Below are 20380 nucleotides of genomic sequence, written 5' to 3' on the forward strand. Positions count from 1 at the left end.
GACTTTCCTTTTTGGTCATTATTTCACATGTACACACTTCTTATTCCAACCCTCACCTCTAGTGTATAGCACAGTGCCTTGTATACAGCAAGTGCTAGATAAATGTTTGTTGACTTGAATTCAGTTATAATACCTAACTTTCAAGGGAGCATACAGGAGCCACCCCCCCTTCCAGCTGTCCAAATCTAACAGTTGAGGGTATTATAAGCAATCATATGTACCCAATGAAGGCTTTGTGGTCAGCACCCGGCACCTACTCAAATTAAATTAATATAAATTGAGCAACCACGGGTTGTTAAATGTTGTACTGAATACACCAAAAGTCATTGCTTCTTGGGAGCTTATAAGTCAGTTCTAATTATTCCTGGTTTTGCAATTTAAAAGTCAGTAAATTTTATTCTACTGGCAGCCTCAAACACTTGGCTTCCTTCCTGTTGGAACCTTTATAAATGGCATTGTTACCAAAAAAATTATGGGAGATTTATCTGAGAAAGAAACCATGTTCCAAAATAAGACTACCATTATGTTAAGTTACAGTTGAACATTTGCATTGGTCTTCAACCTCTGAATTTGTCTTGAGTGACCACAGTTTAAATACTGGACCTGAATGTAAAGAAACTCATCTCTCTCTCATCCTGCTGTCCTTTATTGCCTAGATGGCCTTTGGTTTTCCCTTTCATTTCCTTTCAAACACACACACACACACACACACACACACACACACATACACATACACACACATACACACATACACACACACACACACACACACACACACAACTTTGCCTTTTCCATTGGTTAAGGGAGAATTCGTAGAAATGGGTAAGGTGAAAACTAGACACCAATCCAGCAGGTAAATCTTAGCATATGAGTTAGTGTTCCATAGGATAAATGAAATGACAAAACAAACTCCCACAATCCTCAACCCATCTGGGATAAATTCCACAAAGTTAAGTGTAGGACACTGCTAACAAACAGGGAGAAGGAGATGCTGACCATCACGGAGAGGTACATCACCATCAAACCAACATCAGTATGAAAGATGGCCTCTCTTTCAACATTCCCCTCCCTGTCATTTTGCTCCCCCAGAGGAAATTTACCTTAGGAGGACAAGAAGGATAGATGATGAACACAAAAAATGATAGGGTGAGGAGCCAAAAAGTTTCTGACAATGTAGATCACTGGGCTGAATCTAAGAAGATGAAATTTAATGGGGATAAATGTGTAATCCTTCTTTTGAATTAAAAATTCATTTCACAAGTATAGTTGGGGGGAAGACAGAGCAAGATAACAGTTTGGGCACTCAGCCATTCAATGAGTATTAAGTGGTTACTATGTGCCAGACACCGTGCTGAGGGCTTGCAATACAAATATGCAGCGAATGAAAAAACCTCTCGTTGCAAAGAACTCACATTCTAATGGAGAAAACTGCAAGCATGCATCTACATAGTGATAATATTATAAACATCTACACTGAAGGGTATGTGAGTATTTAAACAAACATACACATCAGTGTATCCTTTATATCATTATCACTATGTAGTTAAACAGAAGGTAGTTTGAGAGAGATGGCATGAGCATTTGGAGGGGAGATTAGGAAAGGCATCATTCAGAAGTTAATGTTTGAATCTCATTTTAAAGAAAGACAAGGGCTAGAGTTTCAAGTTTTCTGGTTGCGCAGTCGTTTTTCAGGAGCATCTGACTCTTCGTGACCCCATTTGGGATTTACTTGGCAGAGATACTGGAGTGATTTGCCATTTCCTTCTCCAGCTCATTTTACAGATGTCAACTGGACAGGACTGGCCTCTAACCTGTGGGTGACTGGAGCTGAACAGAGCAGACCAGGAATCAAATAGAAGTTTAATTTCAAAGCAAGGGGAATGGCTTGCAAGCAAGGTCAGAGCCCTGCCCCTGGTGGGGGCAGGGAACGACCCACTTTAATGTGGCTAAATCTCAGTACTTATGCCAGTGGTTGCACAATAAGCTGTATCCCTGATAATGAGGGGTAATCACATAGCAGGGTTTCATGACATGGATGCAGCAGGTACTTGTCCAAGTTCAGAGAATATCTTGTGCTGGTCAAAACAATATTTCTGGATATATAATTATCTGATTTTGCCAGAAGGTTAGATCACGCAGAGGGTAAACACAAAGGATTGTATTATGCCAAGCTTGCTTGCTGAGCCTTAGCTCTGGAAAACAGGGTGTTTCCTAATACCTTGACAGAGATGAGGAAACTGAGGCAAACAGGGTTAAGTGATTTTCCCAGGGCCACATAGCTAAGAAGTGTCTGAGGCCAGATTTGAACTCTGGTCTTCCTGACTTCAGGCCCAGTGCTCTATCCACTGTACCACCTAGATGTCCCAAGTTTTAGCAACTTCAAATTCAATATGACTCATCACTGTGCACAACAGGAACCCAAAAAACTCATGAGTTCTTAACTTGAATTATTAGGAGTATGGTATCCTAAAAAAAAAATAGGGAATTGATATTCCCACTCTACTCTGCCCTGGTCAAATCACATCCAGGAGTATTGGGTCATTAACAAGCTAGGGTACAACCCAAGGGAGGTGACACAGATGCTTGAAGGACTGGAAACCATTACATATGAGGATTAGTTAAAATAACAAGAGGAAAATTGATAGCTGTCTTCAACTGTTTGAAGAATAGTTCCATGAAAGGTACTATATTAACTGTGTTCTAGTTGGTCTCAATCTAAAGCAATGGATGGCAGTTACAGAAAGGAACATTTAGGCCTGGAATAAGGGGGAAAGTTCTTGGTAATTAGAGCTGTCCTATAAGTAGAAGGGGCTATCTCAAGAGGTGGTGAATTCCCAGCAGAAGACTTATTCAACCAGAGTTTGGAGGACTACTTGATGAAGATGTTGAAGAGGACTCTCTGTTGAGTTCAAGTTGAACTAGCTGACTTCTGACATCCCTACTAATTCAGAAATTCCAAGATTTTCTAAAGGTGACATATGACCACCAAAGCAAATTGGTCAGTTGATTTTTTTTAAAGATCCAAAGTAATTTCCTAGTTTTAAAGCATATATGTCACCTCCCTCAACTCTTTACCAATAGACAAGAAAGGTTTAAGATGAGATACAGAATAGTATAGGCAAAAATAACTCCTCAATAGAATATAGACTCCTTGAGGGCAGGAACTTCATTTATTTTTCATTATTATTTCTAGAGATCTATTGTATCTCTAGAACAAAGCACTGGGCCTAACACCACGTAGGTTCTTATTGAATGTTTGTTGAATGAAGGAATGACAATCTAGAGACCTGACTCGTGTCTATTTCCATCACTTGTTCATTGTGTGATAATGGGCAAGTCTCTTAAAGCACACTAAGTCTCAGTTTTCTCATTTCAAAAACAGCAAAATCTACTGTACAGTGTTGTTGTTTTTTTATTTTGTTTCTGTGAGAAAAAGCACTTTGTAAACATATGTGTAGAGCAGCTAAGTGGTCCAGTGGATAGAGTGATGGCTGAATTCAAGAAGACTCCTCTTCCTGAGTTCCAATCTGGCCTCAGTCACTTACTAGTTGTATGACCATGGGCAAGTCATTTTAATCCTGTTTGCCTCAGTTTCCTCATCTGTAAAATGGGCTGGAGAAACATGGCAACCACTCCAGTATCTTTACCAAGGAAACCCCAAACAGGGTCACACAGAGTCAGACAAGACTGAAAAGATTCCACAGCAACAAATGTGTAAGGATGAATTATGTAGAACAAGTAGAGGTTAAGGGGTAAGGGAGAGTGGTGGGAAAAGGCAGATGGGATGTCTATGAACTCACAACAAAGCGTTTTAATTTGCAAAATAATGTAAAAAAGCAGACACCTGCTACATAAGCAAAAGAAACGGTTTGGTAGAAATATTCAGAGCATTATGTTTATTTAGAAAGTACCATATTCTTTTAAAATGCTTCACCATGCCAATCTATAAAAAGACTCAGAGGAAGTATATTATTTATCTGCCCAGTCTCCTGAATAAACAACTGAGCAGACACATGGAAAGAGGAACTACCATATACCCAGAGCATATTGGACCAGAACATTTGTGCTGTATGGATAACCCTGGTTACATGACTGATCTCTGTTTCAGTTTCCTCAATTATAAAATGGGGATGTAACAGCACCTACTTCCAAGGGTTGTTGTGAATGTCAAATGAAATAACATTTGTAAATCACTTAGCGCAGTGAAAGGCCCATAGTAGGCACTTAATAAAACCTTATTCCCTTCTTTGTTCCTTATTCATTTGCTCTTTTCCATTTTATAGAACCAAGAACACGGCTAGCTCCCTACCACTCAAAAAGTTATCACCCCAGCTAATTAATCAGAATTTCCAAGGTCTTCACAATTATTTAAATGCAATAAGACTATATCTGAAACTCTTCTTGGGAAGGTTCTGAGGCTCTTTATAGTCCCCTACTAAATAGCTTAAATTGATATCAGAATTGTGGCTTTTAGATTTTTTTCCTTTCCAGAGAAAAGAAAAAAGGCAAGTATCAATAAAGGAAAGTACAGATCTAGGTACGCTCTTTATTTCTTTTATCATTTTTCAGTCATTTCAGTTGTGTCTTACTCTCTGTGACCCCACTTGGGGTTTTTTTGGCAAAGATAATGCAGTGGTTTGCCATTTCCTTCTCCAGTTCATTTAACAGATGAAGAAACTGAGGCAAATTGGGTTAAATGACTTTTCCAGGGTCACATAGTTAGTAAATGTCTGAGGTAAGATGAAGGCCAACTTTTATCCATTGAGCCACCTAGTTGCTACAAATTAAAAAGCGACACAATCTATGCCTCAGGGAGCTTCCACTTTCGTGCAAGGAAAGACTGATTCACAAATAACTGTAAGAAATGTTAGAAAATAATGAGGGTATGGAAGCCATCAAGCAGGTGCTTGGGAGATTTGAGGATGAAGGGATCTACCTGAAGAGACCAGGACAAAGTTTCATGGAGAGGGGGACACCTAAGCTAGGCTTTGAAGGTGAAAGATTTTCAATAGATAGAAATACAAGAGGATCTTATGCCAATCATGGCAAGTAACATGCATACTCACAGAACTAGTGAGAGATGGGGGACAGTAAATAGTTCAGTTTGGCTGCGGTAGAGTATAGGAGGGAATAGTATGAAAACTAAGGCCAAGTTGGGAACGAGATTTGCCTTTTTTTCCTCTTATCTACCTGACCTCCTATCCATTTATATATATGTATATACATCCATATATAGATATATAGATATAGATATAGATATCTATATAGCTGTATAAAACTCCAGTTTGTCTAGGTACATCAAGTTCACCTAACATGGAAGCATCCTTGAGGGGCCTTTGGAGTATGTTCAGATTGCCCAATATGGAGGCCTTTGCATCATCTCCTACCACATAGTTGGGGATAAGTTCCTTTGATCTGCTGCCTACATGTTTAAAACTAGATAGACTGAGTTGCTGGTTTTTTTCCTACTGTTTCCCTGCCCCTTCCCCCAATCCACTGTATCTGGGACTCAAGCCCTAGAGGGAGTGTGGACTTGGAACTGAGGTTATGTTCTATAGGAACTGAGTTAAGCCACAAATCTGATCTCCATCCCTTCCCCAGAGACTGAGGTAGAGCAAAGGGCTGTTTGGAGGAGGACAAGAATTATGCCTCTGATGTGTCTGGAAATTAAGTTTGTACATTTGTAATTAGGCCTTCTGAAATTTTGCCTTTGTGAAAGCTAATGTGACTATCAGCCATTAAATGGAACTGGGTGCAGGGACCTATTCCCTATAATTTCAGGAACACCATCTAGGGGGCTAGAGTCATTGGCAGAGAGTCCAGATATCCCCGTGTCCCCTTAAGGGTAATTGAGAAGGTGGGGGGTGCAGAGAAGAGTGAAATCTAACACACCTGGCCCTCTGACAGTGGGAGCCAGAGTAGTCTATATTACATGTATTTTTACAAATATGTTTTGTTGCTGTCTTGTGCTTTTTATATCTTTTCCAGACCTATCTTTTCCCCTCTCCCTGTAACCAATGAGTCCTCCTTGTGACAAAGCAAAATAGTTACGAGACCCACAGACACTGTGACCACTGAGGTAGTGTGGGGTAGCAGAAAGAGGGTCTGGATTCAAATTCTAACTTTTTCTCTTAGTCCCTAGTGACCTTGGACAAGCCATTTAACTTCTCTGGGCCTCAGTTTCCTCATCTGTAAAACAATGAGATAGGATTTATATCTATGATTTTATGGCAGAACATTCTATACCCATAGTCATCTGCCTCGCTACTAAAATGGGGGAGATCTAGTTTGTCATTTGTTCATGGAGGGCCTTTAAATGTCAGGCTAAACCTTGAGATGTCATTTTATACCTACCAGATTGGCTAAAATGATTGAAGGGGAAAGCAAAAAATGTTGAAAGGGATATGGAAAAATTGGAACACTAATTCATTATTGGTGGAATTGTAGATTAATCCAACCATTTTGGAGACCAATGTGGAATTATGCCCAAAGAATTATTTAAACTGTCTATACCCTATGACCCAGCAACACCACCAATAGGTCTATTTCCAAAAATGATTAGAGGAAAAGGAAAAGAATCTATATGTTCTAAAACGTTTGTAGCAGCTCTCTTTGTGGTGGCAAAAAACTGGAAATTGCAGTGATTCTTATCAATTGGAGAATGGCTGAGCAAGTTATAGTATATGGAATAAGACTGTGCTATAAGAAATGATGAGCTCAATGATATGGACAGACTTGCACGAAATAATGAAGAGTGAAATGACCAGAACCAAGAAAACACTGTATACAGTAACAGCAATATTGTCTTAAGAATGACTTTGAGAGAATAATTTATTTTAACTATTATAAATACCCAAATTAACTATAAAGGACATATGAAGAAAGGTGCTATATGCCTCCAGAGAAAGAACTGATACATAGAAAAGTATATCTAGAATCATTCTACATGCATATACCTGTTTGTGTCTAATGGTAACCATCTCTGGGGGTGAAGGGAAGAAAAAGAGGAAAAAAAGAAATTTACATGATAATTTTATTGTATATTTGAAAGGAATTAAGCTGTGTATAGTGGAATTTTGGTTTCATGTGCAATCATCTTTTTTATTGTACTATGTTATAGAAATGCTTGTTTTATTCCATAAATTAAAAATAAAATAATTTTTTTAAAATGTCAGACTAAAGAGTTTATGTTTTAATATGTATCATTAAAAGTTTTTGAGCAGTGAAAAGATGTAGTAAAACCTTCTCAGTCTCCTTTGCTGGCTTATCCTTTGTATGATGGCCCCTAATTTCAGGTGTTCCTCATTGGTGAGTTAGGGGGATGTCTACCCCAAGTATGTAAAGACTTCCCCCTGCAGAATAGGCAGATAAAAAAAAAAATTGTTCCAAGGGCCATGAAGGTTGCTGAAGCAGCCTCTGGGGAGCAACAAGAACTTGGCCAGACATTGAGGATGCCAAGATCATCCACTGCATCTAGGGCCATCACCAGCTATCCTGACTTCCATCTTGCCACTGGACTTTGATGACTCTGGAAGTGAGAGTGAGGCTGATGACTTTGTACAACCCTTCTTCACTTAAATCCAATTCATTTGCAAATTAAGACATCATCCTGTGATGTCATAGGTCTTCTTTGAAAATGAAGGATGAACAATCACCTTAGATAAATTTGGCTAAACCTAGCTAAATGTTCCTGCTGAAATGGGTATGAGAAAGTGGTCCTTTTTCAACAAAATCCCCAATGAAGTGGATGCTGCCCTAAAGTTAGCGATGATCAAAGGATGAGGATGCTGTGACCTGAAACATATAAATCTGAAACAAACTAATAAGAACCTGACCCAGATCTCTAGAGAAAAATGCCACTAAGATGGCATCAGCCTCCAAAAGTCTCAAAGAATCTTCCAGAGAGCCTTTCCATTCATGACGGGTGTATTCTATCAGTAACTGCAAACAGGAATATCCATCGATGCTATCCCAGCATCCACCTTAGATAGGAAAAAAAAAAGCCCTTCAACACAGGCCAAACTCTAAGACATTAACAGGAGAAATCAGTGTCTCCAGCCCATGCCTTTGCCCTTTGGCTTAGGGTTGGCAGGACTCATCAGGAGCATTTGAAACTGAGAAATGAATTTCATGTTCTTCCAATACAACTTGAATACTCTGATGAATCTGTCCCAATCATTCCTGAAAGGTGTTTCATCACCCCAGGACCACTTGGGCAAAGTTATTCAAGAGACAGCTAAGGAGAGGGTTGTGGGTACACCCTGAAGATAGGACCATAACACCATTCTGAAATTTCAGGCCCCTCTTGAACAGGAGTCAGGACAGGAGACATCTTTGAGAAGTGATATTTTAATGTAGGAGATTTCAGTGAGCATGGACATTGTACAGATGGAAAAGTCAAATTTTGGACAATTCATAGGTCTTTTTTTAATTTAAATTCTTTTAATTCTTCAAGGAAACCTGAAATGTGCTCAGAATAAAAAACTTCCAGAGAAATGTTTCTAAATCTTTCATTGACTACACTGGTGGGAAATCTGAGTCAGAGACATTTCACCCACCTGGCAAATGCTTAGTTTTCTGGGCCTCTTGATTAGTGGAAATTGTAATGTTTTCCTCAGCAGAGAAGACTCCAGGAAGGTCACAACCTTACTTCTCTGGAATTGTTGGCTTTCTTTCATTACAATAGAGGAACATGATAAATAATTTTCTCTACTTGAGAGGGCTTCCTCCTCTTGACAATTTGGACAGCCCATTGTTTAAGCCAAGAAAAAGTAATCTAGAAACTCATTTTCAGGGACAGTTCAGTTCAGGTGGTTTCCTTGGTTTCTGTTGGCATCTTGAGAATAATTTCCCACGTAATTTGTGTACACAAACGCTAACCAGAGTTTAAGTAAGTTTTGCATTTCTTTAGTCTGTTTGTATAGAAACATTTACCATATAGGCTGGTTCAGATTAGTTTTTCTTCTTCGGAGTTCATTCTTGGAACTGAATCTGATACACTTCCCAGTGAGTTGCCTTGAAAATGCACTATCTTTGTAAAAGCCACAGTCCCTTGTTTCCTGTAGTGGAAACCCATCTAGAGTCATTGGGCATGTGCCTTCCTAGAAGATCTCCAGGACAGAATGACTCAAAGTGTTGTGATATGTGGATATCACAATGGAATGGAATTTTACTGTGTTGTAGGAAATGGTAAATATCATGAAGACAGAGAAGCATGAGGAAAACTATATGGGCTGATGCAAATTAAAGTAAGCAGAAATAGGAAAACAACCTGCACAATGATGTGATTGGAAAGGACAAAAAATAGTTAAAACCAATTGCTTTGAAGTTATAATGAACAAACTTAACCTCAAATAAGAGCTACCTTATGAAGCACCTCTGCCCTTTCTTTGCAAAGATGAGGGACTATGGCTATGAACCAGTACCTATAACATCCAAGAAGCTGTAGCATATGCAGTGGCCATACCCTGATAAAATCATCTTGGCAGATAGGTATATTAGGTTAAGGGTAATCAACAGGCGTCAAGCCTGTCAATGAGTTAGGGGCGGTGTTTACCCCAAGCATGTGAAAACTTCTCCTGGTGGAATGGGTGAATAAGAACAATTTGTTCCAACGATCTGTGTGTGTATGTTCATCCTTCGTTGCTGAAGAAGACCATGCCATTAGAGAAATAATGACATGACTTGCACTTGACTTTGTTTTGAGTGAGGGAGGGCTGTGCAGGCCACCAGCCTCACTTCTCCTCCAGAGCCAGCTGGATCAAGTGACCAGATATTCATCAGGATGACTGGAGATGACCCAGGATGAGACAATTGGGGTTAAGTGACTTGCTCAAGGTCACACAGCTAGTGAGTGCCAAGTGTCTGAGGATAGATTTGAACTCAGGTCCTTCTGACTCCAGGGAGGTGGTTTCCAAAACTAATCAGCTTAACTTTATACTAGCCATTATGAGAGATAAAAAGGAGAGGGCACAGTGGCCCCTGTACTTAAGTAGCTTATTGGAAACACAAATTGGAGAGTCTTAAAAACACAGAAGGTTTTAAATACCATCTACACAGTCAGATACAATCATTGTACCAATCGGTTGTATTCAACCATTTTTCTTTGTTAGAAGGGAAAGCCCCCTAGGTGGGTAGGTGAATGGTGGGTATGTCTGAAAATGACTGTGATATGAAAATAAAAGGCAGCAGCTCAACCTTTTTCTTGAAGAAAAAAAAGTAATGCCATTATCTTCAACTCAAATAAGTTGTTCAATTTATTCTCCTCAGAATACAACAATGTTGTACTTTAAAAAGATGCTGAGAGAGCATCACTCTTGGGCCACTCAGAACTACCTCAATCATGCTATCTCACTGAGATACCTATAATTCTACAAAAAAGGCCTATTTAGATACATAATGATAATGTCGTAGGTCTGGACAGGCCTTTCCAGTTTTCAGAGCACTTTCACATTTATTATCCCCTTAGATCTGCACAATCTGTGAGGTAAGTAGGGGCCATATTTAATCCTTAGAATGACTCTTGTATGTCCTACCCTTTCAGTCCCACCCAGGGACATGCTGGAGTCAGCTCAAACCAGCTCCCAGTTGTTAAATTTTCAATGTCACCATTTATACTTTGGAAGGCATTACAAAAACCAGAGTTTTATTGATTGCCTAGACTTATGAAAGTAATGAAGAAAATATTAATAATTCAGATTTAACACAAAAGTCGGCTAGGCATGTATTTGGGGGATGGGGAAAAGCTGGAGAGAGTCAGTTGCTAAACATTTACCAGAACACCCCTGGTGCTGCAGGTCTAATTTCTTCTCAAATTCTCAGATATCACCCCCTCTGTGAAAGCTTTTCTGATGGTCCCAACTGGAAATAATCTCTCTCCACTGGCATTTGGTACTATTTTCATTTTATTTTTATATTAAACTTTGGGTCCCAATTATTAGCATATAGATCTGATTTCCTCTATTAGCTAGAGTTGTATAATGGGAATCACACTGGATTTAAAGTTAGAAAGCATTTGTTTGAATCTCAGCTTGTCCTCTTGCTAGCAAAGATCAATTCACCGTATGTGTCTAGGTCCTAATTTCTTCATTTGTAAAATAAAGAGGTTACATAAGACAATCTTTGAGGTCCCTTCTGCTTCTAAAATGCTGTGACTACAAGAAATTCTTTCTGAGGGGAGGCACTATATTTTATTTTTCTCTGTAAACCCAAGAATACCTACCATAGAGCTTTACAGTTAATATCATATTGGTCTGATTCAGGGGTAGGGAACCCTGTGACCTCGAGGTGTTCTTAGGTGTTCGTGTGGCCCTTTGACTGAAAAACTGGTTTGAAAAATTGGATTCAGTCAAAGAGTTGCACTTGGGGCTGCACTAGAGGCCCACATGTGGCTTCGAGGCTGCAGGGTCCCCACCCCTGCAATGAAAAAGGGCAGAGAGATCAATATACACTGAAAAAATAATATTAATCATAGACCAGTTAAATTTTTAAGAGTCAGATTTAGGGGCAGGGGCTTGAAAAAGAGTGGTTTATACTTCTTCAATGGTTCAGTAGACCTATGATCTCATGAATGTGACCACTGGGTATTCCGGCTTCATTACAGACCACAGCCCATCAATGACTTCTCTCTTTATTATTCCTGTTCAGGTTTTCCCAGAAGATCTACCCAGCATATCTGAAGGACTTTGATTTTGTGGGTACCACTTAGGCTGTCTCTTTGCTCCCATTGTATTCCCAGTTCACCTGCTTTCCCAGGTCTAAGATTCCTGAATGTTATCTTTTGTGCCACTTTTGATAAGGAGGTCAGCCTTAGGAATGAACTGTCAGCTCCTTGCACCACCTAAACATCTCTCTTCTTGACTTCTGCATTACCTGTGGCTTTGGTTCTTCTGAGACTGTGATCACCAGTTCTCACGATCATACAGCTCCCCTCCTCCTATACAATTCTGGGCCAGGCTTATTGTCTGCACCATCTGTCTCAGATGTGGATACTGACTCAATAGACTGGCCTCCTATGTGTGACAATAGGCATTTTTCATCTTTTTTTAAAATTATTTTTTCCTGTATGGCTTGTTAAGCTGACCTTTTTTTTTTTAAAGCAGTCATGAATTTTATTGAGGAGATCTTTTAATATCCTTGAACTTGATGTACTGAGTGTCCTACAGGATTATCATCTAGAGAGAATTCCTCTTCTATTCAGTCATCTAGGTACAGTTAGTTAGCACTAACTGTGCTGGAGTTAAGAACACCTGAGCTCAAATCAGAACTCATTAGTTTTATAACCCTGGGCAAGTCACAATCTCTAATTCACCTTAGTGTCCTCTTCTGTAAAATGGAAGTAACAATGGCACCTTCCTCACAGCGCTGCTGTAAGGATCAAGTGAGATAATAATTGAGAAGTGTTTCCTGGAACATAGTAAGTGTTACATACATGTAAGCTACATTTCATCTACTAAGCAATTTATTCATGTAGGATTAGCCATTTAACCCCATTTTTCTTATTTGGAAAATGAAAAAAATTGGACTAATTGGATCTTGGAGAGCAGCGGGGTATAGCGAAACGAATGCTGATTTTGAAGACAAAAAACCTGAATTTAAATCTTACCCAATGTACTTACTACCTCTGTGACTATGGACAAGTTGTTTATCCTCCCTGGGCCCTGTTTTCTTCATCTGCAAAATGAAGGAACTGGTTAGTCTCTGAGATTCCATGCCGCATCCCCCTACCCATTCTATATCTCTGATTCTATACCATTTTACAAACTAATTTATGTGGGCCATATAACTATTAAAGAGAAGCAATGTAACTTTCTCTCTAGCAGGGGTGGGGGACCTGAGGTCTCAAGATCACATGTGGCCCTCTAGCTACTCAAGTGTAACCCTTTGACTGAATCTAAATTTCACAGAACAAAATCCCTTAATAAAAGGATCAAAAGGCCACACCCAAGGACCTAGAAGGCCACATGTGGCCTCAAGGCTATAGGTTCTCCACCCCTGAGGGCTGCCCTTGGAGCTACAAGACCAAAGCTGGAGTCCCACCAAGGATATATGCTGGCTCTTTGACCCTCAACAAGTCACTTAACATCTTAATGCTCTAGGGGACTCTTGAAGACTCTAAGTTGTAGAATACTGACCTGTTCTGATAAAGGAGTCTCCTAACCTGGGAATTCCCTGGACCAAAAAACTCATAGCTCCCTATCCTTACATAGACATTACTCTCCTTTTACAAATGGACAAACTAAATAATAATAATAATAGCTAACATTTATGTAGCATTTACTATGTGCCAAGTACTGTGCTAAGCACTTTTCAGTTATTATCTCACTTGAGCCTCACAACAACCCAGTGAGGTAGGTGCCATTATTATCCCATTTTGCAGGTAAGAAAACTGAGGCAAACAGAGGTGAAATCGACTTGCCCAGGGTCACACAGCTAGTAAATATCTGAGGTCAAATTTGAACTCAGGTCTTCCTGACTAGGAATTTAAGCTAAACTGTGATCTAAACTATATTGTAGAGAGAAAACCTAACAAATTCATAGCACAAATCAGTGTTACAGGGAGGAAAATATTTTTTAGAATTTCAGTGATTCACCTAAGTTGTATTATTGGTCTTGTTCTCAGCCTTTTCAACTCTAATACTGTTTTCTGCAGTGGAATTCTAGACAGAGCAGAAAGGAACCTTAGAGATCATCTATTTCAATCTTTTCATTGTACAGATGAGGAAGGAAACTGAAGCCCAGGGACATGAAGTGACTTGCCCAAGGTCACACAAGACCAAGATTTGAATCAAGCTTCTCTTTCTCTCATCTCTGTCTCTTCTCTTCCTCACACATACACACACACACATACACATGCACACATGCACACACACACACACATGCACACACACACATTTCCTTTGCACATATAGCTAATTTTTAGTAATTTGAACAGGCTAATTTGTGAATTAGCCTGTATCTTCACTTCCTTCATCCCTCCACGTCTAGTACTTTTAGCCAGGACTGGACTGGTTAAGCAGTACTTGTCTGATTCCATAATAGGAAGGGCAAGGAAAGGGAGAAAGTCAAATCAGTCAATTTTTCAGCTTAAGAGCAATACCTATGGGTATCACTTTGATGGAGGAAAAGACTGAAACTGACTACAGTCAGGCTCTCAGATTAAGGGTGGATTTCATCTATCCAGATGATCCCTGCCCTCCCCATTCCTACAGTTGCCTGTAGAAGATGTATAATAGAATCTGTGATGGGGCCGATTTCTAGGCTAGAATGTAAGCAAAGAGAAAGGTTGTTTCAAGGTGTTAAATCAAGTCTGGTAGGAAAGAAGACATAAATATTCCCTCTAGCTTTTGGGCAAATTGGAGAGGTGGACATTCTCCCAAGATGGTCTGATGAGATTAACCTCCAAGATTTCCTGGTGGACTGGTTATGCTCTTAGAGGTGAGAAAATCCCATTTCTGGGGTTCCCAGGAGAGACTCACTGTAGGACAAGACTGCTAATTAAAACACCCACCAAGGCATCACTTTAGGGGCAAGCAAATAAAAATTAGGTTTCCACATTACTGTATCAAGTCAGCCGACATCTGAATCCCCACAGGTCAGATTTGTTCTCCCAGACACACACAGTACTGTCTGTGTCCCCATTCTGCAAAACACAGCCTTCCCCATGGTTGCTTAGAAGGATCATGAGAAATCTCTCTCTCTCTCTCTCTCTCTCTCTCTCTCTCTCTCTCTCTCTCTCTCTCTCTCTCTCTCTCTCTCTCTCTCTCTGTCTATCTCTCTGTCTCTCTCTCAGTGTCTCTCTGTCTTTACCTCTGTCTCTCTTTTCCCCTTCCTCCTTCTCTGTCTCTGTCTCTATCTCTGTCTATCTCTGCTTTTGTGTCACTCTGTGTGTGTGTGTGTGTGTGTGTGTGTGTGTGTCTGACTCTGGCTCTGGCTCTGCTTCTCTGTCTTTCTATCTCTTTGTCTTTGTGTGTCTCTGTGTCTCTTGTGTCTCTGTCTTTCTGTATCTGTTTCTTTGTGTCTCTGTTTCTCTTTCTGTCTCTCTCTTCTGTCTATCTCTGTCTCTCTTATGTCTGTCTCACTGACTCTGTCTTTCTCTGTAGTGTCTCTGTCTGTCTCTGTCTCTGTCTTTGTCTCTGTGTATCTCTGTCTCTCTTGTTTTTCTGTCTGTCTGTCTCTGTCTCTACCTCTGTCTCTCTGTCCCTCTGTCTCTGTCTGTCTCTGTCTGTCTCTGTCTGTCTCTGTCTGTCTTTCTCTCTCTCTCTCTCTCTCTCTCTCTCTCTCTCTCTCTCTCTCTCTCTCTCTCTCTCTCTCTCTCTTCTTTAATCAGTAGTATACAGATTTCTCATCCTCAGCAGAATGAGGCTACCCAGATTCTCTTTTGCAGGATTGACGCGTAGCCTTAGGCACCAGATTTCCAATCCTTCCCCTTTCACTTTAGGGAGGGATTTTGGTGGAATGTTCAAACTCCGAGGTCAAAACCATTAACATCATCTCGAATGCCTCTTCCAGCCTGAGAGCAGGGGCAGTTAGAGCTTAACAGGGTTCAGTAGAGGTTGGCAGGCATGTTTGCCATTGCTTGACCTTTGTTCTCCTAGCTCAGAGACTGAATAGGTCTGATTTAATTAAGCAGAAATATGGTCCAAAAATGGATGCTCAGTGCAGTGATTCAGAAGACTAAAGCCTCAGTAAAAAGGACCAGATCAAAAAAGAATCTTCCAGCCTAAGCCCTCTAGGGTAAGAACGAGAAAAATGTCTCTGCCTTTTTCTTAAAAGAACCGTTGGAAACGTTCACCTATTTTAATACTGTCGGCTTAGAGCTTTCCTCTTCTCCTTTTCATGCATTTATCATTTGAAAACTTCAATCCCAGGTCACAGAATACTGTTTCCTTGTGCAAGTCCAAAGCTGCTGTCCTCACTGAACTGTGTTTTCCCTTCAGGGAGATGCCCTCTTACCAGAGAGAGGAAGGACAGGCTTAGTTCAAGGCCTGAAAGCTCCCAGGTCACCAGGAAACCCTGGGGTCTCAGACATGAAGTTTCTTTGAAACTTGGTTCCCCCAAAGAGAAAGGCAGCCAAAGGCTGTGACATCACTTGTCTGAGACCAGTGATTTGTGTCTTTCTCTCAAGATATACTGAAGAAAATGAATCCTCTTCCACGGAGTTCATTGTTTATCCCTTCAAATGTCAGATGGTCTGTATGGGCAGGAAATTTAAGCTCAGTTTCCGCTGGGGCCAGAGAATGGGAGCTGACGCACTCCACCATGATTCCAGCTTTGTATTTTCATTCACACTTGATCTGGTCTTCCTCTACTTCTGAGTGCTTTCCTCATTGTCTTTTACTGCCATAAACCAAGAGAGAAACCCCAGGAGGCCAAGAGGTCAACTCTTAAAAACAAAAAAGAAGCCCCAGGATTAGGAGACCCTGAACACCCTCCAGTTGTTCCACTTTATAATGAGGGAGTTCAGGGACAAGGTCATGAAGTTTATAAGCAAAAGATGATTCTGCCAAGAATAACAATGAGATATCACCTCCATCTCTCTTGTTGAAGGGGCCTCCCTGATGTTTCAATTAAATATCTAAATATTTAGTGTTATTTTTATGAAAGGGGAGGGGTGAATGGACTGCTGGGATGGGCTGTCCAAACCTTGAAAACTGTGGCATTGTCTGAGACGCTAGGTCTAAATTCTATCGATCAAAAACATTTTATTGAGCATCTTCCACTTGCAAGAGACTCTACCCCTCCTGAAATTATTGCTTTTGGGGCTCAGTGGGTAGATATCTTAACTTTTGATCCAACAAAAAGCTCACAGAAAAAGAAAAAACAGATAGCCACTAATAAGTTTACTATTTGGATTTCAACCAGCTCACATATTCAGTTCCATAATAGCCAAGACTGATTAGCATTAAAAACAGAAAAAATGAAAATAACATAATAGTAATAGCAATAATCCATATAAACATGGCTTTACCAAGTGGCCAGTGGACTAGCCTTGAAGCCAGAAAGACCTGGATTCAAATTTTCCCTCTAATACGAGCCACTTACACATTACCATGGGAAAGTCATTAGACTTCTCGGTTAAATCTAAGACTGTAAGTCACTGAGGAGTCACTGGTTTGCATCAATGGAGGAAGTTTTTGAACTGGAAGTTATTTATACCATGAAATCTCAAGTCTATTTAAAAACTAATCTAATCTAATCTAGCCTTGAATAACATATGTACATAATACCTAACTACCAGAGAAGGTAAGGTATAAAGAATACATGGAAAGGGAAATGATTTGGGGGAGGGAAAAACCAATTGCAATGATATCCCTTAAGGCAAATATATTGGAGGTCTGATTCATGCACACAGTGCCAGAAATGTCATATTTCCACGTGAAGAAACTGAAGAACCTTCTTCTGGAAAAGTGGTGATAAGTTGGAGTCAAAAATCTCTTAGGAGAGTCTGTAGAATATATGTAGATATTCTCTACCTGGATCCAGTATGCTACGAACAGGGTTAGGAAGAGCACTTTTGCTTAGCTGTTTAACCAGAACTAGGGGAGTCTTTAAAAGGCTGTTGGTCCTGAATCCCCAGGCTCTTTCATCTCATTCTCTTCAGCTGTACTCTCAGGAGAATCCCATAGATGCCTTTCCTCATGGTGTTTAGCAATGAACAATGCTTTTAAGGGGTCTTCTCCCCTCTAAGGCCATATGGCCTTGTGAAAGAGGCCTCAGTGCTCTGCCTTTGTATTGGTTCTTTCCCATTCTAGATAAAGGGAGTGGAGCCTTCGATGTTGTAAGGCTCAGAAGAACTAGAGAGTCTTCCATCATCCAAGAGTTCCACAGTCTGAGTTTGCAGGCACTTCTGAATTGGATACCTAGCCCAGCAGCTTCTGAGACAAGGACTTATCCAGTATATACACATTTGGATGTAAAGTTGAGATCAATTCTATGTAGGAACTGACTAAGTCTGAGTCTACTTATCCTAGAGACAAGGTAGTATAGGGGTGTGTATGCCTCTGAGACATTGGGGAAAATAGATGGACTCTGTTCTTGCTATACTTTTGAAGCAAATATTCTTTTGTAAAAGCAAATTGATGTCATGTGATTAAATGGATCTTGGGTGCTAGTTACTGGTGGAGACAACATAGGCAAGGCTCAAGACGATTGTGCCAAACCCTCAGAATGTTCTAAAACCCAAAATAGGTAATGCAGCTTGTCTGGTTCTTGGAGAATAAACCCCCAGTACATTAATGATGATGATGATGACAACGATGAAGAGAAAGAGGAGGAAGAGGAGGAAAAGAAGGAGAAGAAGGAGGAGGAGAAGGAGGAGGAGAAGAAGAAGGAGAAGGAGAAGAAAGAGAAGAAGGAGGAGGAGGAGGAGGAGAAGAGGAGGAAGAGAAGAAAAAGAAGAAGAAGAATCAGTACACTAAGCAAAAGAGACCAACCAAAGGACCAGACTAGCCATTCATTTCATTAGTTAGTATGAGAACAGATAAGGCACCATTCAATTCTTAATGGTGAATGAATGAAACAACACATATTAAGTGTTTGCTGTATGCTAAGGGCTGTGCTAAGCTCTGAGTATACAAATAGGAAAAGCAAAACAGTTCTTTCTCTCAAGAAGTCATACTCAAATCAGGAAAACAACACATAAAACAACCATAGGGCAGTTGGAAAGGTCCAAAAGTCCTAAGGGAGCCAGGGTAAAACAGATGGCAAGGCTCAAACATTCTTATATTATACAAGTAGGTTTTCTGACAGAGTTTGGAGAATACAGGGTGTAAAGGTAGGGCAGATGGTAAGACCCGGTGGTCCTTGGTCTCATGGGAAGAAATGGGCTTGTTGACTTCCATATCATCTAAACCCAGTGATCAGTTAGGCAATCCAGAGAGGGTAAGGGCCACAGGGTTCCCCAGTACTTGTGAGTCTTCCCCTATCCAGCCATCTTGATGACATCTGGGATGAGTAGGAGCTGAGGAAAAGGGAAGAAAACTAAAACTCTAAGGGCAGCATTTTAAATAGCAGGATTTCAGAGCTAGGAAAGGATGGGTAAACATTAGTTGTTAGTGTTCTAGAGATGATTTCTGTTCAAACATAGGTCAACTTAGATGTGGTCAAAGTAGCATCCAACTCTGAAATTCTGTTTTCTTTTAAACCAGGCCCTTTGTTTTACAGATGAGGAAACTGAGTCCCAAAAAAGTGACATGACTTTTCCAAAGTCACTCAGACAATTAGTAGCAGAGAAGAAACTTAAACCCTACTTTTTCTACCTTGCAGTCAAGTACCAATTCCACTACATCAATCTCCATAGTCCTACCCGGTCCACAATAAGGATGAAAGTGTAACCTCAAGGGAGAGGCCAGGTAGAACTTCAGCGGATCAAATGTTGGTAAACTGGGAGGGGTGCACGCAGCAAATGGCCAACAGCATCAGCCATAAAGGGCACAGTGGGGAAATAGAAACTGTTCAAAGTTAAACTTAATGAACGCCCAAGGGTATTCATTATGCACATCACCCAGCAATAAATACTCTAGAAGTAAATCAAATGGAGGATGATGTAGAAGGGAAAGGAAAGAAATGCAAAGAGTAATCATGGGAAAGAAAGAGGCATATGTTCTGCTCGATGCAAAGCCATCTGGACCACACTAGAGGAGGAAGAGGCCGATTACAGAATGAAGTGAATAGAATAGATGATGCCTTAGAGACAGTCAGAGAGGTAGCTGGAGACATTAAATGGAATACTAAAGCAAAGGGCGCAAGATAATAGGAAATATTTCAAGTGCACATGGAGAGAGGGGTCAGGGCAGGAGACAAAGGTTGGTAAGAGAGGAGGAAGGGCTTTTATGAGCAACAGAAGTGACACACGTTAATGGGGTGATTATCACAAGGTAACCAGGTTTCACTGCAGAATGTTAACCATCACTGCCCAAGCTCGGGCTCAGAGTCATTGAACCAGCTCCAGAGATCTTAGCAAAAGTCATTCAAGATGTCTCAGTGGGTCCTGAAGTTCACAGAGGTCACAAGTGAAGACCTACTTTAAAAAAGAAAGAAAACGAAGAACATTTTGTGTTTTATTCTTTCTTTCAGTGATCACAAAGACGAGGGGCCGAGTGTCTGGGAGGAGAAATTTTTGATGGAAGTCAAAACTTACCAATAGTTGAGGCCCTGTGACCTCAGGGAATGAACATCTATCTACTGCACAATAACATTGTACTTTGAAAGTTTTCATATCAAAGATATTTATCACAACAGTGCTTGCGTCTACAGATGGTACTTTGCAGTTTAAAAAATGTTTTCCTTACAACCTCATGACTTAGGTATTAGAGATATCATTATCCCCCTTTTAGAGGTAAAGAAACAGTCCCAGAGAAGGCATGGGATCATAGGATTT

The sequence above is a fragment of the Notamacropus eugenii genome, chromosome 7 (assembly GCF_028372415.1).
Source record: "Notamacropus eugenii isolate mMacEug1 chromosome 7, mMacEug1.pri_v2, whole genome shotgun sequence".
Classification (NCBI taxonomy): Eukaryota; Metazoa; Chordata; class Mammalia; order Diprotodontia; family Macropodidae; genus Notamacropus; species Notamacropus eugenii.